This window comes from Carcharhinus amblyrhynchos, chromosome 12 (genome assembly GCF_965287045.1).
Source record: "Carcharhinus amblyrhynchos chromosome 12, sCarAmb.v2.hapA, whole genome shotgun sequence".
In the NCBI taxonomy this organism is placed as follows: domain Eukaryota; kingdom Metazoa; phylum Chordata; class Chondrichthyes; order Carcharhiniformes; family Carcharhinidae; genus Carcharhinus; species Carcharhinus amblyrhynchos.
In genome coordinates, this window is record NC_137335.1 from 29,614,961 (window position 1) to 29,632,865 (window position 17,905).

The 17,905-nt window shown below is 42.4% G+C and overlaps 1 protein-coding gene across 3 annotated transcripts in view; it reads left to right on the forward strand.

Moving 5' to 3' along the window:
* Positions 1 to 17,905, forward strand: part of dop1a (DOP1 leucine zipper like protein A) — a 296,966-nt gene that overhangs the window by 1,065 nt on the left and 277,996 nt on the right. The window lies entirely within an intron of this gene.

Consider the following 17,905-nt stretch of genomic DNA (forward strand, 5'->3'; position numbering starts at 1 on the left):
TGATTCTTAAGTTTCCACGTCAGCAGACTGTTCCAGTGGGAGTAGATGATATTGGCAACATTTCTGAATTCACTGTTAGTCACTGCATATCAAAATTTCTCATCTAATTCTTGGTGTTTTTTAAAGTTACTGAACTCTGGTTAATTTCAGACATTGAAAAATGCAGTAGTTTAGTTTGTGTCAATTTTTTTAAAGCTTTTGGCTTTGCTGGTTTAGCTCTTTAATTTGATCCCATCAATGACCAATTTAAAAACCAAATCATTACAAAATTTTGTTTTTCTGTGGTATTTTTGAGGAAGTGCTGGCGTTGCAATCTTTTTGACCAACCAAATAAACTAAAGCAAATTAGAAAGGGCAGCTCCCAAAAGAAGGGGAACCACCCGAAACACAGAACAAAGTAGAAAGGAAACTTGAAATATGAAATTAAAATGTGATTAAAGGGATTGATAATGCACCTCAGTGCTCTGAATGCACCCCAGCAGGCACGGAAGGTGTTAACAATGCCCTTGGACACTGCGTGCCCCCTCTCCAGATACACCCGGCCTCAAATATAGCTGTAGTAGAAGGACAGACAGTCGGGTTGGATAATCCCCTTGGTCACAGCCTGAATCTGTTTATAGCGAAATTTGCCAGGCATAAGAGCAGGTTCGTAGATCAGGACTGTGGGACTTAAGTGCAAACAAGTCATCAATAAAAGATTTTTGAGAAAACGAAAAAGGTTGTGCAGTCTAGTGCTGGTGACATCAGAATGTCTCAGTAAATTACTAAACTGAGCCATGTCAGGAGGGATCTTGGTTACCATGCATATTTAAGCAGCAAGATGGTTGAAGGACTTTCAGTTAATGACTGCATGTATGGCCTGCAATTAAAGCTTGAATCATTTGATTCAGAACTAGAATTTAATATTAGATCATCAATGTTAAAACTCTTAACCTCTGTTCAGAACTTTTAATGTGTTGCAATACAAGCATGACTTAATATTCTTACTGAGTTACATTTGTCTGTCTAATACTTGGAAAAGACTTGAATAACTGGACAAGATACCTATTCTATGAAACTACATAATTTCCTACTTGATGTTCTATTGTTTGAGCTGCACATTATATTGAAGCAACTCAATATAATGTTCTATAGACATGACCTTTCAGCAAAACAAAAGCACATTGGATTTTTCCTGAAGTTGCAATGGTAATTGCTTTAAATAGGCTTTTGAATATTTTTCATGAAGTATAGGTTAAGTTACATTCATTTACTTCCTTATGAGTCATTTAATTTTGTGTTGATTTGATTTGATTTGACTTGATCCTTATCTCTCTGCCATTAAGTATGAATTCTCATTAGGTGTAACTGGACTGTAGTATTATTTTGTGTTTAATTCATTCTAATGATTGCAGTTGATGATAGCATTGAAAAATTATTTTATCTTTTATTTTTGTGTTGGTGGTTATGAAAAGATAACAATTTCTAAGTAGGAAGAGTAGATTATTTATTCTAAGCAGCATCAGTTCTAGTATCAGTCACTTATTGTGATCCACTGGATAGGAAGATGATTTATGTCTAAACTGTGAAAATCCTGTTCGAATGTTACTAAATCATATACAACAGTAGCTAAAGGTGATATCACCTGCTTCTGCTACCCATTTTCTTTTTAATTGGTTCATGAAAAATGGACATACCTGACATTTGTTATCCAATCCCTAATTGCATGAGAAGGTGGTGGTGAGCTGAAACCTTGAACTACTGCAGTCCCAAGTTTCAGGACTTTGTCCCAACGACAAGTGAGGGAGTGGCAATATGGTTCCATGTCAGGATGGTGTGTGATTTGGAGGGGTACTCGCAAGTCGTGGTGTTCCAATGCATCTGCTGCTCTTGTTCTTCCAGATAGTAGAGGTCACAAGTTTGGAAGGTGTTGTCACAGGAGCTTTGGTAAATTGCCGCAATGCATCTTGTGTATAGTACACGTTGCTATTACTTTGGGCGTAGGATTACAGTTCTAGTTGTCCATAAATCAAAGATCAGATTAAACATTAACAGCATGGCTAACATATTACATTGGAACACCAATGTTTTCTTTCGGCTAATTATTTGTTTGGAATACTCCTTTTTCATTTGAGTCCTTTCAGAAAAGAGGATTATTGTTTAGTTTCCTATTCAGGTAAATAATTTTTGAAATTTACAGCTCTCTTCAGATTACATTTGAGAATGTTATATAATCCTTGAGTAGTAGATCTTGAACTTCAGTGGTTATCTTGGTATTGTTGGGCATTGTCCTCTAGTGAGCTGGCATACTCGTCATCCTTTTCTCTGGCCTGGTTGCAGCTTACTCGTGTCTGGTGACTCACCTTGTGAAATCCCATCTCTACAGTGTTCTCTAAAGTACATGCAGTGCTATTATGTGAGCTGGTGACAGCAAGTGTTATATTAGGTTACAGATGAAGAAATCAGAGGCTTGGTGTGACACTCTTCTTTCATGCTGAAGTTTCAGTGGCTGGCCAGGCGGCAACTCCTAGGTATCTGAAAGGGGAGAGTCGATGTGAGGGGAGGATTTGAAAGCTAGAAGTCCTCGGTCAAACCATCTGCAGCTTGCACTATATACCAGATCATTGGAAGAGCTTGGTGTGGGACTTCAGAAGGAGATAAAGAAGGAATGTACCATCTTAGTGTTCTTGGCAATGCAAGACTCAGTTACAGCTACAGCAAGGCACCATCTTCGCTAGAGGACTCAGGAAATGTAGTTTGCCTGTATCCTGCTGGCATCCTATTGTCCCCTGAGATTGCATATAAACTTTTCCTGCAAGAGAGAAAAGAATCTAAGCAAATCAATGAGCATGTTGCATTATATTTGGATAATGCACCTACCCTGGCTGTAAGACTGGCAGCATTGGTTAGTGTTTGAGGTTGAAGTAGAACATCTGATTGTTAGGCCTGAGCCCAGTTGCTGGTGGATGAATTACAATGCTGTGAGGCATTGAGCAGTGAGTAAGAATAGTGCTATGATGGGTAGGAAATGTCATGTGAAGATGCATTCACTGATAAAGGATAAAAAGAAAATTACAGCACAGGAACGGACACTTCGGCATGCCAAGCCTGCATCAACTATGCTGCCTGACTGAACTAAAACCCCCTATCCTTCTGGGGACCATATCTGTCTATTCCCATCCTGTTCACGTATTTGTCAAGATGCCCTTTACAAGTCACTATCATATCTGCTTCCAGCACGTCCCCCAGCAGAGAGTTCCAGGTACCTACCACCCTCTGTGTAAAAAAAAAACTTGTCTCGTACACCTCCTTTAAACCTTGTCCCTCACACCTTAAACTTGCCCTCGATCATTGAACTTCTTATGGCACAGCTGCCAGGTCTATGGGTGAGACACCAACAACTGACCTCCATGGTCACGTGCTCTCCAATTCCGTTCTCGCAGTGTGCCTCAAGGGCTTTCTGGTGCTCCCATCTTGTTATCCACTTCCATCACTAGTGCTTATGTCACAGCAGAAAATTTGGGAGCCTCTCTCTCATGTGTTGCCCCATTTGCTTTATTTGTCTGTTTAGCCTGCAGAATTATAGTAGCTGCTGCTGCATGCATTCAGCTCCTCAAGAGACAGGCTGCCTTTAAGATGTGTAGGCTAGCTTGCATATGTGCTAACCACATTTGCTCCTGCTGCTTCCATTGGTGCACTCTGAACCAGTCAGCAATGTGGGTTGTGCTTGGTTAGAGGCCAACATTTTGAGAGGAACCAGAGTTAAGTTTGTATGTAGACTGGACCAGGTAGCAGCTGCTTGTACTATGCTTTCCCCATGTCCAGGAACAGGCTTTCACAGAATTTTTCCATCGTTTTAATTGGTCTTGAAATGTGAAGGCTGAGGAGCTCTTATTTATCTCAGGAATTTGTATTTTTTTCTAACATTGGTGACAACGGTTCAGTTAAATTTGTAGAGTCAAGTTTAATAGAAACTATGGCGGGATGGTTAACAGTGAGGTTGCGTGTCCTGGTCACAGGAAGATATAAACGAGGTGGTCAAATGAGCAGATAAATGGCAGATGAAATTTAACCCTGAAAAATGTGAGGTGATACACTTAGGAATGAGTAATTTGAAATAGATGTACACTAGGAAATTCCGAAGAACAAAGGAACCTTGGTGTGATTGTCCATAGACTCTGAAGGCAGAAAGGCAGGTTAATAGGGTGGTGGAAAAGGCATATGGCACACTGGCCTATATCAGTTGGGATATGGATTACAAAAGCAGAGTGGTCATGATGGAATTGTATGGAAATTTGGTGAGACCACAGCTGGAGTACTGTGTGCAGTTTTGGTCACCACATTATAGGAAGGATATAATCGCACTGGAAGGGGTGCAGAGGAGATTTTTCAGGATGCTGCCTGGGATGGAACATTTAAGTTATAAAGAGAGGTTGGATAGGCTTGGGCTGTTTACTTTAGAGCAGAAAAGACTGAGGGCCGACCTGTCTGAGGTATTCAAGATTGAGAGGCATGAATAGGGAGCAGCTGAGCCCTATAGTTGAAGGGTCAGTTACAAGAAGACACAAGTTAAAAGTGAGGGATGGGAGTTTAGGGGGATTTGAGGAAAAATATTTTTACCCAGAGGATGGTATGGTCTGGAATGCACTGCAAGGGAGGACGGTGGAGGCGGGATGCCTCACATCCTTTAAAAAAGTATCTGGATGAGCGTATGGCACACCATAACATTCAAGGCTATGGGCCAAGTGCTGGCAAGTGGGATAAAGTGGGCAGATCAGGTCCTTTTATGCATTGATGCAGACTGGATGGCCGAAGGGCTCTTCTGCAATGCGGTATTCTGTGATACCTGTAATATTTTGCTGTGATTTGAAGTTTTTTTTGGGCTTGCTTTGCTCTTGATAATCTTGAAACATCTCTTTTTCTAATGTCTCTATTCTGTTTGAATTTTTTAAACTGTGAAATCAACTAACTATTTCCCATTGTTTTGTTTCTAAACTAATCATTGATACTGGTCTTTGATCTATTAGTTATTTTTGAACAAATTGGCTGTTTCAACACCAGATTACAAGGATGATACAAGAAGGTGTCATTCTGGGTTGAGAATTTTTTGGGACATGAGGGATTTCAGGAGAAGAATCTAATCTCCTAGTGGAATCTTGAATATCCAAAGTCCTGTTCTAACTGCTATAACCAGAAGTGACACAAAATAGCATGGATAAAATTAGTTGGCGTATGTCCTCTGAGAATTTCCTGAGCATACAAAAAATCAAGTCTGCGACTGGTATTCCATTGTAGTACAAAGGGAATATTGCAATGTCAGAGATTTAAGCAAACATTTAAGAACATAAGAAATAGGAGCAGGAGTAGGCCATCTGGCCCTTCAAGCCCGCCCCGCCATTCAATAAGATCATGGCTGATCTGTCGTGGCTCAGTTCCACTTTCCGGCCCTCTCCCCATAACCCTTAATCTCCTCTACTATCAAGAACCCATCAACCCGCTTCTTGAAAATATTTAGCGAGGCAGCCTCCACCACTTCAACGGGTAGAGAATTCCAGAGATTCACCACCCTTTGAGTGAAGAAGTTCCTCCTCAACTCCGTTCTAAAACGCCCCCCCTTTATCTTGAGGCTGTGCCCCCTAGTCCTACTGTCTTTTTTGAGCGGGAAGAGTCTCTCCACCTCTATCCTATCCATCCCATTCATCATCTTATACGTCTCAATGAGATCTCCCCTCATTCTTCTAAACTCCAACGAGTACAAGCCTAGTTTATTCAGCCTCTCCTCATAGCTCAACCCCCTCAACTCCGGTATCACTCCTCTGCACTCCCTCCAAGGCCAAAATATCTTTGCGCAGGTGCGGCGCCCAAAACCTGAGGATTGCACCTAGGTTGGATTTTGTATGAAAGGACCTGTCATAAACATTCAAGAATCAAACAGTTAAAACTAAGGTAACTTTGAGTACCAATAAACATAAAACATTTCTGATAATTATACCATCATAATAATACATTGCAATAATTAAACCAATGTACCCCCTTTTTCACCCTCCTCGTTTAATGTGAACAACACAGTTTGTCATCCCTACCATACAATGGCATCTAGTCTGGTATCTTTCTTGTGGAAATCCACAATAAGTAGTTAAGATGCTGGTCACTTAGCAAGGGTCAGAAGTAAGATTTATTGCAATTTAGTAGTGAAGATGTTTGTATGCACACAAGGTGAAGCCAAAAATGCAAATATTTTCTGTGTCGTCTTGTGGATATTTGAAAACTTAGTTACATTCACAGAAACAAAAAACTCATCAATTTTTCTTGAAGTTAATAGCTTAGAAATGTTCTGTTATTGGGTGATAGATTCATACAGCACAGAAACTTGCCCTTCAGTCCACCATGTCTATGCCATCCATCAAGTACCAATCCAGACTAATTCCATTTACTAGCGCTTGGATATGTTTTCCATTTTCATGATTATAGAGTGTTATAGGAACAATGGGTTGCAGTCAGGAAAGATTAAGTGCAACAAAGAATGAGCCTGGAAATTGATGTAGTTAATCAGGACTGTACATGACAGGCAAAACAGCATTTGATGTTCTGACCTTACTAAGTATTTGAATCTGAAAGGTGCCTGCAGCAATGCAGCATTCTCTCAGTACTGCACTGGAGCCTCGACTTTAGTTTCTCAAGTGGGATTTGAAATTGGAACCACCTGAGACAAAGTGTCACCAATAGAGCTGCAGCTGTCACAGGATTTCTGTTTTCCCATCCACCCTTGACAATGAGTGCCAGTGTTTAAAATGCACAGTTTGCTAGGATGCATTCATTAAGGTGGAAGGATCTGTTGAAAGAACACTAAGATTTCTTGTAGAACTCTCCAATCGTACATATCTTAGTATATACATCATTGCAGGGATTACAAGTTTTTTAATAGGTTATAGATGGATAATCATTCTAGTGGATAAAGACATTCTTTACTGTCTTAATATGTCAGTGCAGAACAGAAAATCCCCGGTTCAAATCTTGCTTTGTGCTGTTTGCTGCTCCAAACCAGGACAGCAGCAAGTTCTATATGTTACTTTCCTCAGAGTTATTAGAAGGAAAAGGAAGAAAGCTGGTGATTGAAAATGTGCATTGATTCTGGTTAGGACAGCAGCTGGCTAAAATGTGAAAAAACATTTAATATGCCAGCTTGCACATGAAGATTAGCCTACTTGAAACAAAATACTGAACGACCGCCAGTATAGTCATAGAGGTTTACAGCATGGAACCAGGCCCTTTGGCCCAACTTATCCATGCGCCCCTTTGTTTTTAATCACCTAGCTAATTCCAATTGCCCGTATTTGGCCCATATCCTTCTATACGCAATCTTACCCATGTAACTGTCTAAATGCTTTTTAAAAGACAAAATTGTACCCGCTTCTACTACCACCTCTGGCAGCTTGTTCCAGGCACTCACCACTGTCTGTTTGGAAAAAATTGCCCCTCTGGACCCTTTTGCATTTCTCCCCTCTCACCTTAAAGCTACGCCCTCTAGTTTTAGACTCCCCTACTTTTGGGAAAAGATACTGATTATCTTAAAATAAAATGGGCAGCACGGTAGCACAGTGGTTAGCACTGCTGCTTCACAGCTCCAGGGTCCTGGGTTCGATTCCCGGCTCGGGTCATTGTCTGTGTGGAGTTTGCACATTCTCCTTCTGTTTGCATGGGTTTCCTCTGGGTACTCCGGTTTCCTCCCACAGTCCAAAGATGTGCGGGTTAGGTTGATTGGCCATGCTCAGAAATTGCCCCTTAATGTCTAGGCATGTGTAGGTTAGCGGGATTAGTGGGTATAATGTGTATGGATATCGGGGTAGGCCCTGGGTGGGATTTTGTTCAGAGCAGACTCGATGGGCCGAAGGGCCTCTTTCTGCACTGTAGGGTTCTATGATTCTATCTAGCTGATCTGTGCCCCTCATTATTTTATACACCTCTGTAAGATCACCCCTTGGCCTCCTACGCTCCAGAGAAAAAAATCCCAGTCTATCCAACCCTTCCTCGAAACTCAAACCATCAAATCCCAGTAGTAACCTATAAATCTTTTCTGCGCTTTCTAGTTTAATGATATACTTCCTATAATAGGGTGACCAGAACTGTACACAGCATTCCAAGTGTGGTCTTATGATGTCTTGTACAACTTCAACAAGATATCCCAACTCCTGTATTGGATAGGTATATGGATAATATTGGAATAGTTTAGGTTAGAGGGTCATTAGATTGGTTCTACCGGTCGATGCAACATCGAGGGCCGAAGGGCCTGTACTGCACTGTAAGGTTCTATGTTCTATGTATTCAGTGTTCTGACCAATGAAACCAAGCATGCTGAATGCCTTTTTCATCACTCTGTCCACCTGTGACTCCGCTTTCAAGGAGCTATGAACCTGTACCCCTTGATCTCTTTGTTCTATAAGTCTCCCCAGTGCTCTACCATTAACTAAATCCTGCCCTAGTTCGATGTACCACAGTGCATCACCTCACATTTATCTAAATTAAACTCCATCTGCCATTCATCAGCCCACTGGCCCAAATGATCAAGATTCCGCTGCAATCCTCGATAACATCTGCCCACTATGCCACCATTAGCCAGTAGCTCTCAGCCAGAATCAATATCTTCAGGTAAGGAGATGAGAAAAGCGGGGAAACGTACAAGTTGACTTGGCTTTTCAAAAAGAAATTTGAAGCCCAAATCAAATGTAAGTTGAAGTTTTGAATTTCACTATATATGCTTGGAAAACTAAAATGCAAATTGAAACAGCAGTAATCTAGTAAGTATTCCTGAATGCACAGTTGAGCTGTGTTTCTCTCCATGCACCTCTACCTGTGCATTCCCATTCTTCAGGTGAACTGTGCATGATAAATGTTGTGGCAGGCTGAAGTGACATGCATGGACTCAGTTCTTTACCTTGAAGTCTGGCAGGAGCACTGTAGTTTTGTGTCAGAAGTGTGGCCCTTGTATATGAGGGAGTAAGGGAAAAGGGCCATGTGTTTCAGTGAAGCAAACCTGAACATTTTGTGTGTCCGTGGCTGGAGATGGAAGGGTTATTTAGATACTTCTGACAGTGGGATCATAAGGTAATTACTACCTTTGTAAGAATCAGGAGGAGGCCATTCGGTTCTTTAAGCCTGCTCCACCATTCGATAACAATCATAGCCTCCTTCTGCACTGTAGGATTCTATTTGGCCCATCGAGTCTGCAGCAGCCACAATCCCACCCAGGCCCTACCCCAATTACCCTATGCATTTACCCTAGCTAGTCCCCCTGAAACTAAGGGGCAATTTAGCATGGCCAATCCACTTAGAACATAGAACATAGAACATAGAACATTACAGCGCAGAACAGGCCCTTCGGCCCACGATGTTGCGCCGACCAGTTACAAAAACAATGACCCACTAGCCTATACCAATCCCTTTTCGTCCATAAACCTATCCAGAGATCTCTTAAACGCCCCCAAACTAGACGCATCTACAACTGCAGCAGGCAGGGCATTCCAATCCCTCACCACCCGCTGGGTAAAGAACCTACCCCTGACATCCGTCCTGTAGCTACCCCCCCTTAATTTAAAGTCATGCCCCCTCGTGCTAGCTTTCTCCATCCGAGGAAAAAGGCTATCACTATCCACCCTATCTAAACCCCTAATCATCTTATATGTTTCAATAAGATCCCCTCTTAGCCGCCTTCTTCCCAACGAAAACAACCCTAGATCCCTCAGTCTCTCCTCATAGGACCTCCCCACCATACCAGGCAACATCCTAGTAAACCTCCTCTGCACCCTCTCCAACGCCTCCACATCCTTCTTGTAATGCGGGGACCAGAACTGCACACAGTACTCCAAGTGCGGCCGCACTAGAGTAGTGTACAGTTGCAACATTACACTGCGACTCCTAAATTCAATCCCCCTACCAATAAACGCCAAGACACCGTACGCCTTCTTGACAACCTTATCTACTTGATTCCCAACTTTCAGGGATCTATGTACACACACACCTAGATCCCTCTGTTCATCCACACTATTCAAAGTCCTCCCGTTAGCCCTATACTCGACACATCTGTTGCTCCTACCAAAGTGAATTACCTCACACTTCTCCGCATTAAATTCCATCCGCCACCTCTCGGCCCAGCTCTGCAACCTATCTAAGTCTCCCTGCAGACTATGACACCCTTCCTCACAATCTACCACACCTCCAACTTTGGTGTCATCAGCAAATTTACTAATCCACCCAACTATACCCTCATCCAGATCATTAATAAAAATTACAAACAACAGTGGCCCCAAAACAGATCCCTGAGGCACACCACTCGTAACTGCACTCCATGATGAATATTTACCATCCACCACCACCCTCTGTCTCCTATCTGATAGCCAATTCCTGATCCAACTTCCTAGATTACCCACAATCCCATACATCTGCATTTTCTGCAGAAGCCTACCATGGTGAACCTTATCGAACGCCTTACTAAAATCCATGTATACCACGTCAACTGCCTTACCCCCATCCACCTCTTTGGTCACCTTCTCAAAAAACTCAATAAGGTTAGTAAGGCACGACCTACCTGCTACAAAACCATGCTGACTATTTCTAATCAATTCATTACACTCCAAATAACTATAAATCCTATCCCTAATAATTTTTTCTAAAACCTTGCCCACAACAGAAGTAAGACTCACCGGTCTATAATTCCCGGCAAAGTCTCTGTTCCCCTTCTTAAACAATGGGACAACATTCGCTATCCTCCAATCCTCCGGGACTACACCAGAGACCAATGACGACCTGAAGATCTGAGCCAGAGGCTCTGCAATCACTTAGCCCTTTGGACCATGGGAAGAAACTGGAGCATCCGTAGGAAACCCATGCAAACATGGGGAGAGTTTGCAAACTCTACACAGATAGTGATCCAAGCTGGGAATCGAACCCAGGTCCCTGTTGCTGAGGCAACTGTGTTAACCACTGTGCCACTGTACCATCCATTATGGTTGACCTCATTATGGTCTCAACTCCACTTTTCTGTTGTCCCCTCCCCCATGCCAGTGGTGTAGCTGCAGGCTGGATCAGTAATTTTGTGGGCAGACGTGGCCCACAGGCATTGCTTGCTTACATTGATATTAAGCCAAGGCCTCATCTTGTTAAGGTGGATGTAGAAGATTCCATGCCCAATATTTATCCCTCTATCAACATCACAAAAACAGGATATCTGGTTATTTCCACATTACTGTTTGTGGGAATTTGCTAAGCACAAATTATTTGCCATATTTCTTGAATTATGACAGTGACGAACATCAAAACTAATTCAGAATGTCCCAAAGAGCAAATGAAACATTTTTGAAGTGCATTCACAGTTGTAAGTTATAGAAGATGTGACAGTCTATTTGCAAACAAGGCCATAAAAATATCATTTCGCACATAGGGCCCTGTCCTTAGCAGACAGAAGGACATGTCCGTGCACTGGGCCTTTGTAAATCCAATCTTTCTTTCCCTTTCTGTATTTCGGTTTCTGTACCTGATTTGGTGTTGAATTCACCATTCTAATTTACACTTCCTTTTTCACATACTATACAGTTAATTTCACAATGCTTCAGTTTAGGACATACAGCTGTTGATCTATTCACATAGCAGGGATACACTGTTTCTATTTCATACTTCGAGCAATTTGGCATGGAGATTGATTATGTCTAACCAGTGGTGGACCAGTTACAGGAATTTTTGGACCAGTATTATTTACAAAAATGAAATAAAGTCCATCGAATTCTTGATTTTTATTTACAAATTCAGTGTTCTCAATGCGTTTGAAGATGTTTTTGTGATGTTCTGTATCTCACTTTATTTATCAAATTCAAAGAGTCGTTCTGATATTGTAGAGCTTGGGAAACATTTTTGATGTGACTTCTTCAGGTGTCACATTTAAATTTCTGTCTTTTTAACAAATTATACCAAAAGAGGCATTTTCTCATTTCTTTTTGAGTTTAGGGTTTATTTATCCTTGGAATTTGTTTGAGTTGTTGATTTTTGACTGACTTCAGAAAGGTATAGCCAGTAAATTAAAGATTTACTGCACTTTGACATAGCATTTTGAGTATTATGTGATGTAATGCATGCTGGTGTTTGATTAAAAGAGTATCTTCTGAATTTCCATGAAAAATGTCATTGAGAAAACTTAGATAAGAAGCAGGAGGAGGAGTTGGTAATTCAGTCATAGTCATTAAGCCTGCTCTGCCATTCATCCAATCATAGCTGATCCTCTACCTCAACTCCACCACTACCTTCTTGTGTCATCCCCATATCTCTTAATCCTCTGAATATTAAAAAATATGTGGATCTCAGTCATTGAGTATGGTCAAAAGAGAATGCGTGTCCACAGCTTTCTGAAGCAAACAATTCCAAAGATTCCCAACCCTTATTTATAAGTTTGCAAGTCTAGCTGAGATAGAACAAAAAGGGATCTCGAGTGCAAATACACCAATCACTAAATGTTGCATCACAGGAAGTTTAAAATGAAACTTAAAATAAAATGGGCGGCATGGTAGCACAGTGGTTAGCACTGTTGCTTTGCAGCTCCAGGGACCTGATTCGATTCCCAGCTCGCGTCACTGCCTGTGTGGAGTTTGCACATTCTCCTCATGTATGTGTGGGTTTAGAACATAGAACACTACAGCACAAACAGGCCCTTCGGCCCACGAGTTGCACCGATCACATCAACACCTATCTATAACCCCCAATCCCATAAAACCCCATATACTCATCCAGAAGTCTTTTAAAAGACCCCAGCGAGTTCGCCTCCACCACCACTGATGGCAGCCGATTCCACTCACTCACCACCCTCTGAGTGAAAAACTTACCCCTAACATCATTTCTGTTCTTTCCTCCCCGCACCTTAAATCTGTGTCCTCTCGTAGCGACCATTTCAACCCAGGGAAATAGCCTCTGAGAATCCACCCTATCCATTCCTCTCAACATTTTATAAACCTCTATCAGGTCGCCTCTCAACCTTCGTCTCTCCAGGGAAAAGAGACCCAGCTCCCTCAACCTAACTTCATAAGGCATGCCTCCCAGTCCAGGCAACATCCTTGTAAATCTCCTCTGTACCCTTTCAATAGCTTCTACGTCTTTCCTATAGTGAGGCGATCAGAACTGCGCACAGTACTCCAAATGAGGCCTGACAAGGGTCTTATAAAGTTGCAGCATTACCTCCCGACTCCTAAACTCAATCCCTCGATTAATGAAGGCCAGTACACCATACGCCTTCTTGACCACCTCTTCCACCTGCGAGGCCGATTTAAGAGTCCTGTGGACCCGGACCCCAAGATCCTTCTGCTCTTCAACACTTCTAAGACTCCTGCCCTTGATAGTGTACTCGTTCATCCCGTTGGTTCTGCCAAAATGGACGACTATGCATTTATCCGCGTTGAAGTCCATCTGCCACTTCTCCGCCCAGTCCTGCATCCTATCTATGTCCTGCTGCAACTTTTGACATCCTTCCAGACCATCCACAACACCACCGACCTTCGTGTCATCAGCGAACTTACTTACCCATCCCTCCACTTCCTCATCCAGGTCATTTACGAAAATGACAAACAGCAAGGGTCCTAGAACAGATCCCTGGGGCACTCCACTGGTGACTGACCTCCATTCAGAAAAAGACCCATCCCCAACCACTCTCTGCCTTCTGCAGGCAAGCCAGTTCTGGATCCACAAGGCCAAAGGCCCTTGGATCCCATGCCCTCTCACCTTCTCAAGAAGTCATGCATGGGGGACCTTATCAAACGCCTTGCTGAAGTCCATGTACACCACGTCCACGGCACTTCCTTCGTCAATGTGTTCAGTCACATTATCGAAGAACTCAACTAGGCTTGTAAGGCACGACCTGCCTTACAAGCAAGTTTCCTCCTGGTGCTCCGGTTTCCTCCCACAGTCCAAAGATGTGCGGGTTAGGTTGATTGGCCATGCTAAATTGCTCCTTAGTATCCTGAGATGCGTAGGTTAGAGGGATTAATGGGTAAAATATTTAGGGATATGGGGGTAGGGCCTGGGTGGGATTGTGGTTGGTGCAGACTCGATGGGCCTCTAACTGCACTGTAGGATTCTATAATTCTATGATTCTATGAAAACACTAGACCTTTGTTTCTAGAGGGATAGAATTAAAAAGTAGGGAAATTATGCTATTGTGTATCAAACCATATTTAGACCACACTTTAGATAATTCCCTGTAGATCTAGTCACCATAGAACATAGAACAGCACAGGCCTTTCGGCCCTCGATGTTGTGCCGAGCTACGTCCGAACCCAAGATCAAGCTATCCCACTCCCTATCATTCTGGTGTGCTCCATGTGCCTATCCAATAACCGCTTGAAAGTTCCTGAAGTGTCCAACTCCACCATCACAGCAGGCAGTGCGTTCCGCACCCCAACCACTCTGAGTAAAGAAATTACCTTGGACATCCCTCCTATATCTCCCACCATGAACCTTATAGTTGTGCCCCCTAGTAACAGCCACCTGAGGAAATAGTCTCTGCACGTCCATTCTATCTATCCCCCTCATCATCTTATAAACCTCTATTAAGTCACCTCTCATCCTCCTTTGCTCTAAAGAGAAAAGCCCCAGCTCCCTCAACCTTTCCTCATAAGACCTGCTTCCCAAACCATGCAGCGTCGTGGTAAATCTCCTCTGCATCCTCTCCAATGCTTCCACGTCCTCCTTATAGTGAGGTGACCAGAATTGCACACAATATTCCAAATGTGGTCACACCAAGGTCCTGTATAATTGCAGCATAACCCACGACTCTTAAACTCCAACCCCCTGTTAATACTTCAGTGGTCACGGGCATTCAGCCTCTGACCTTCGGGTAAGCGTTCTCCAAGGCGGCCTTCACGACACACGACAGCGCAGAGTGCTGAGCAGAGACTGATAGCCAAGTTCCACACACATGAGGACGGTCTCAACAGGGATCTTGGGTTCATGTCACACTATCTGTAACCCCCGTGACTTGCCTGGGTTTGCAAAACCTCACTCACTGTGCTGTCTGGAGACAATACACATCTCTTTAACCTGTGATCAGTGCTCCTTCCACACACATTGTCAGCCACTTTAGGACTTGAACAGCAGGTTAGGTGTAAAGATTCGCATTCTAATCAGTAATCTCTAAACTGTCTGTGCTTTATATGCTCTGTCCGAGGCCAGAACTCTCCATTCACCTGACAAAGAGGGAAACCTCGAAAGCTTGTGCATTTACTATCAAATAAATCGGTTGGACTAAAACCTGGTGTTGTCAGACTTTTTACAATAAATGCTAACACACTATAAGCCTTCTTCACGGCTCTATCCACTTCAGTGGCAACCTTCAGAGATCTGTAGATATGAATCCCAAGATCTCTGCTCCTCCACATTCCTCAGAACCCTGCCATGACCCTGTCATCCTTGACTGGCCCTAACCATCCTTGACTGGCCCTAACCATCCTTGACTGGCCCTAACCATCCTTGACTGGCCCTAACCATCCTTGACTGGCCCTAACCATGTTTTGAGAAAGATATAAAGCTACTGAAGAGGGCACAGAGTATTTACAAGGATGATACCAGAGCTGTGTTGTAGATGTCAGGAAAGGATTGATAGACTGGGTCTCTTTTTTTGACTTAAATGTGAGAATTTTAATCCTTGAAGAATACTCTGAGTTAAACTTAGAAAGCTACTTGAGAATTATCGTTATCCAATCAATCAGGATTCAGATGTGACAAATATGGTGGGATGTTGAGTTTTAACAAGAGTTTAAGATAGTGTATAACATTACTAATTATACTGCATCATCATGATGAGCAGCGAGCGCTGGTCCACATTAGGTAAGACAGCTAGCATGCACAAACAGCTGTTTCTCTTCAACTTCTCAATGCTTAGGTCCTCTCAACATCTGGAACCCCTCAGGAATATTTAACTGAAGTCTTCCTTCAGAGCCCTTGTCCACCAGCTACTGCACTGAACTATCCTAAAACTCCTTATTTTCAGGTGTGCAAGCCTGGATAGATTATTTACAAGGACTTTTGTTCCTATTTATATTTTAAAATAATCTTATCTGGTGTCAAGTTCTTTGTCCACATTTTGAGTTAACCTTTGGTGCCATTCAATCATTCATTAGTCCCTTAGGCCTTACTCACTTATTCTGGACTATTCTTCTTGTACCACTTCCTTATCCTTCAAGCTGTCTTTCCAAGACTAGTTCCATTCACTCAACATTCCATCTCTGGTGCCAGGTAACTCCATTACCTTTTAGAGAATGTTTGTCTCACCGACATTTACAATGACCATTCAGTGCAACTGTTATTACCCCGACCTGTCTGGTGGAATGAGCTATTCACTGCAGTTATGGTTAATTTTTGCACAAACTACTGGATATATGTACTTCAGCAAACACCTTGGGGCTCTTTCTTCAAATTAAGGGAAAATACTGGAATTGATTGTTAATAAAATTTTAGAATGGCACTTAGAAAATTTCAGCACAATCAGGCAGAGTCAATATGGTTTTGTGAAAAGGAAATCATGTTTGACTAATTTATTGAAATTCTGTGAGGACGCATGAATTGGCTTTAGGGGAACCTGTGAATGTGGTGTATTTAGATTTCTAGAAAATCCCTGATGCTACATCAAAAGTTATTACAAAATGTAAGAACTCATGGTGCAAGGGGTAACATATTAGCGTGGATAAAGGAGTGGTTTGCTAATTGAAAACAGAGCAGGCATAAGTGGTCCAAGATTTACCGTGAAGGGATCAATGCTGGGCCTCAATTATTTACAGTCTGTGACTGGGATGATGGGACTAAATGAATGATGGCTAATTTTCTGATGACAAAGATAGAAAGGAAAGTAGGTTGTGAACAGGATGTAAGGAGCCTACAAAGGAATAGCTAGGTTAAGTGGGCAAAAATTTGGCACAGTAAAATGTGGGAAAGTGTGAATTTGTCCACTTTGGCCAGAAGAATACAAGGGCATTATATTATCTAAGAGGGAGAGATTGCAGTACCCAGAGATATGGAAGGATCTGGGTGTTCTGCTATGTGAATCACAAAATGTTATTAAGCTGGTACACTAGTTGATTAGGAAGGCAAATGGAACAAGTTGTTTATTACAAGAAGAATAGAATACAAAAGTAGAGATGTTTTGCTGCTGTTGTATAGGGTATTGGTGAGACCACATGTGGGTTAACGTGTACAATATTGATTTCCTCTTTCAAGAAAGGGTGGCACCGCTGCCTCACAGTGCCAGGGACCCGGGTTCGATCCTGGCTTGGGTCATTGTGTGGAGTTTGCACATTCTTCCCATGTCTGTGTGGGTTTCCTCCCGTAGTCCAAAGATGTGTGGGTTGAGTGGATTGCCCATGCTAAATATCCCCTTGGAATCAGGGGAACTAGCTAGAGCAAATGCATGGGGTAATTGGGATAGGGCCTGGGTGGGATTGTGGTTGGTGCAGATTCGATGGGCTGAATGACCTCCTCCTGCACTATAGGGATTCTATGAACATAACTGTATTAAAAGTAGTTCAGAAAAGATTTACTTGACTGATTTCTGGGATGAGGGCTTTTCCTAAGAGGAGAGATTTGTGTATCCATTGGAGTTTAGAACATTGAAATATATAAAATCTTGAGATTTGACAAGGTGAATGCTCAAAGGATGTTTCCTCTTGTGGGACAGAGCTTACAAACAAGGGGTCTCCCATTTAAGAATGAGAATAGGAGGGTTTTTTCCCTGAAGGTCATGAATCTCTGGAGGCAGGGACATTTAATTTTTTTAAGGCTGAGTTATGTTCTTGATTGACAAGATGGTCAGAGGGTGTAAGGAATAGAAAGAAAAGTGAAATGGAGGCCATAATCAGACCAGCCATGATCTTACTGATTGGTGAAGTAGTTTCCAGAGGCCATA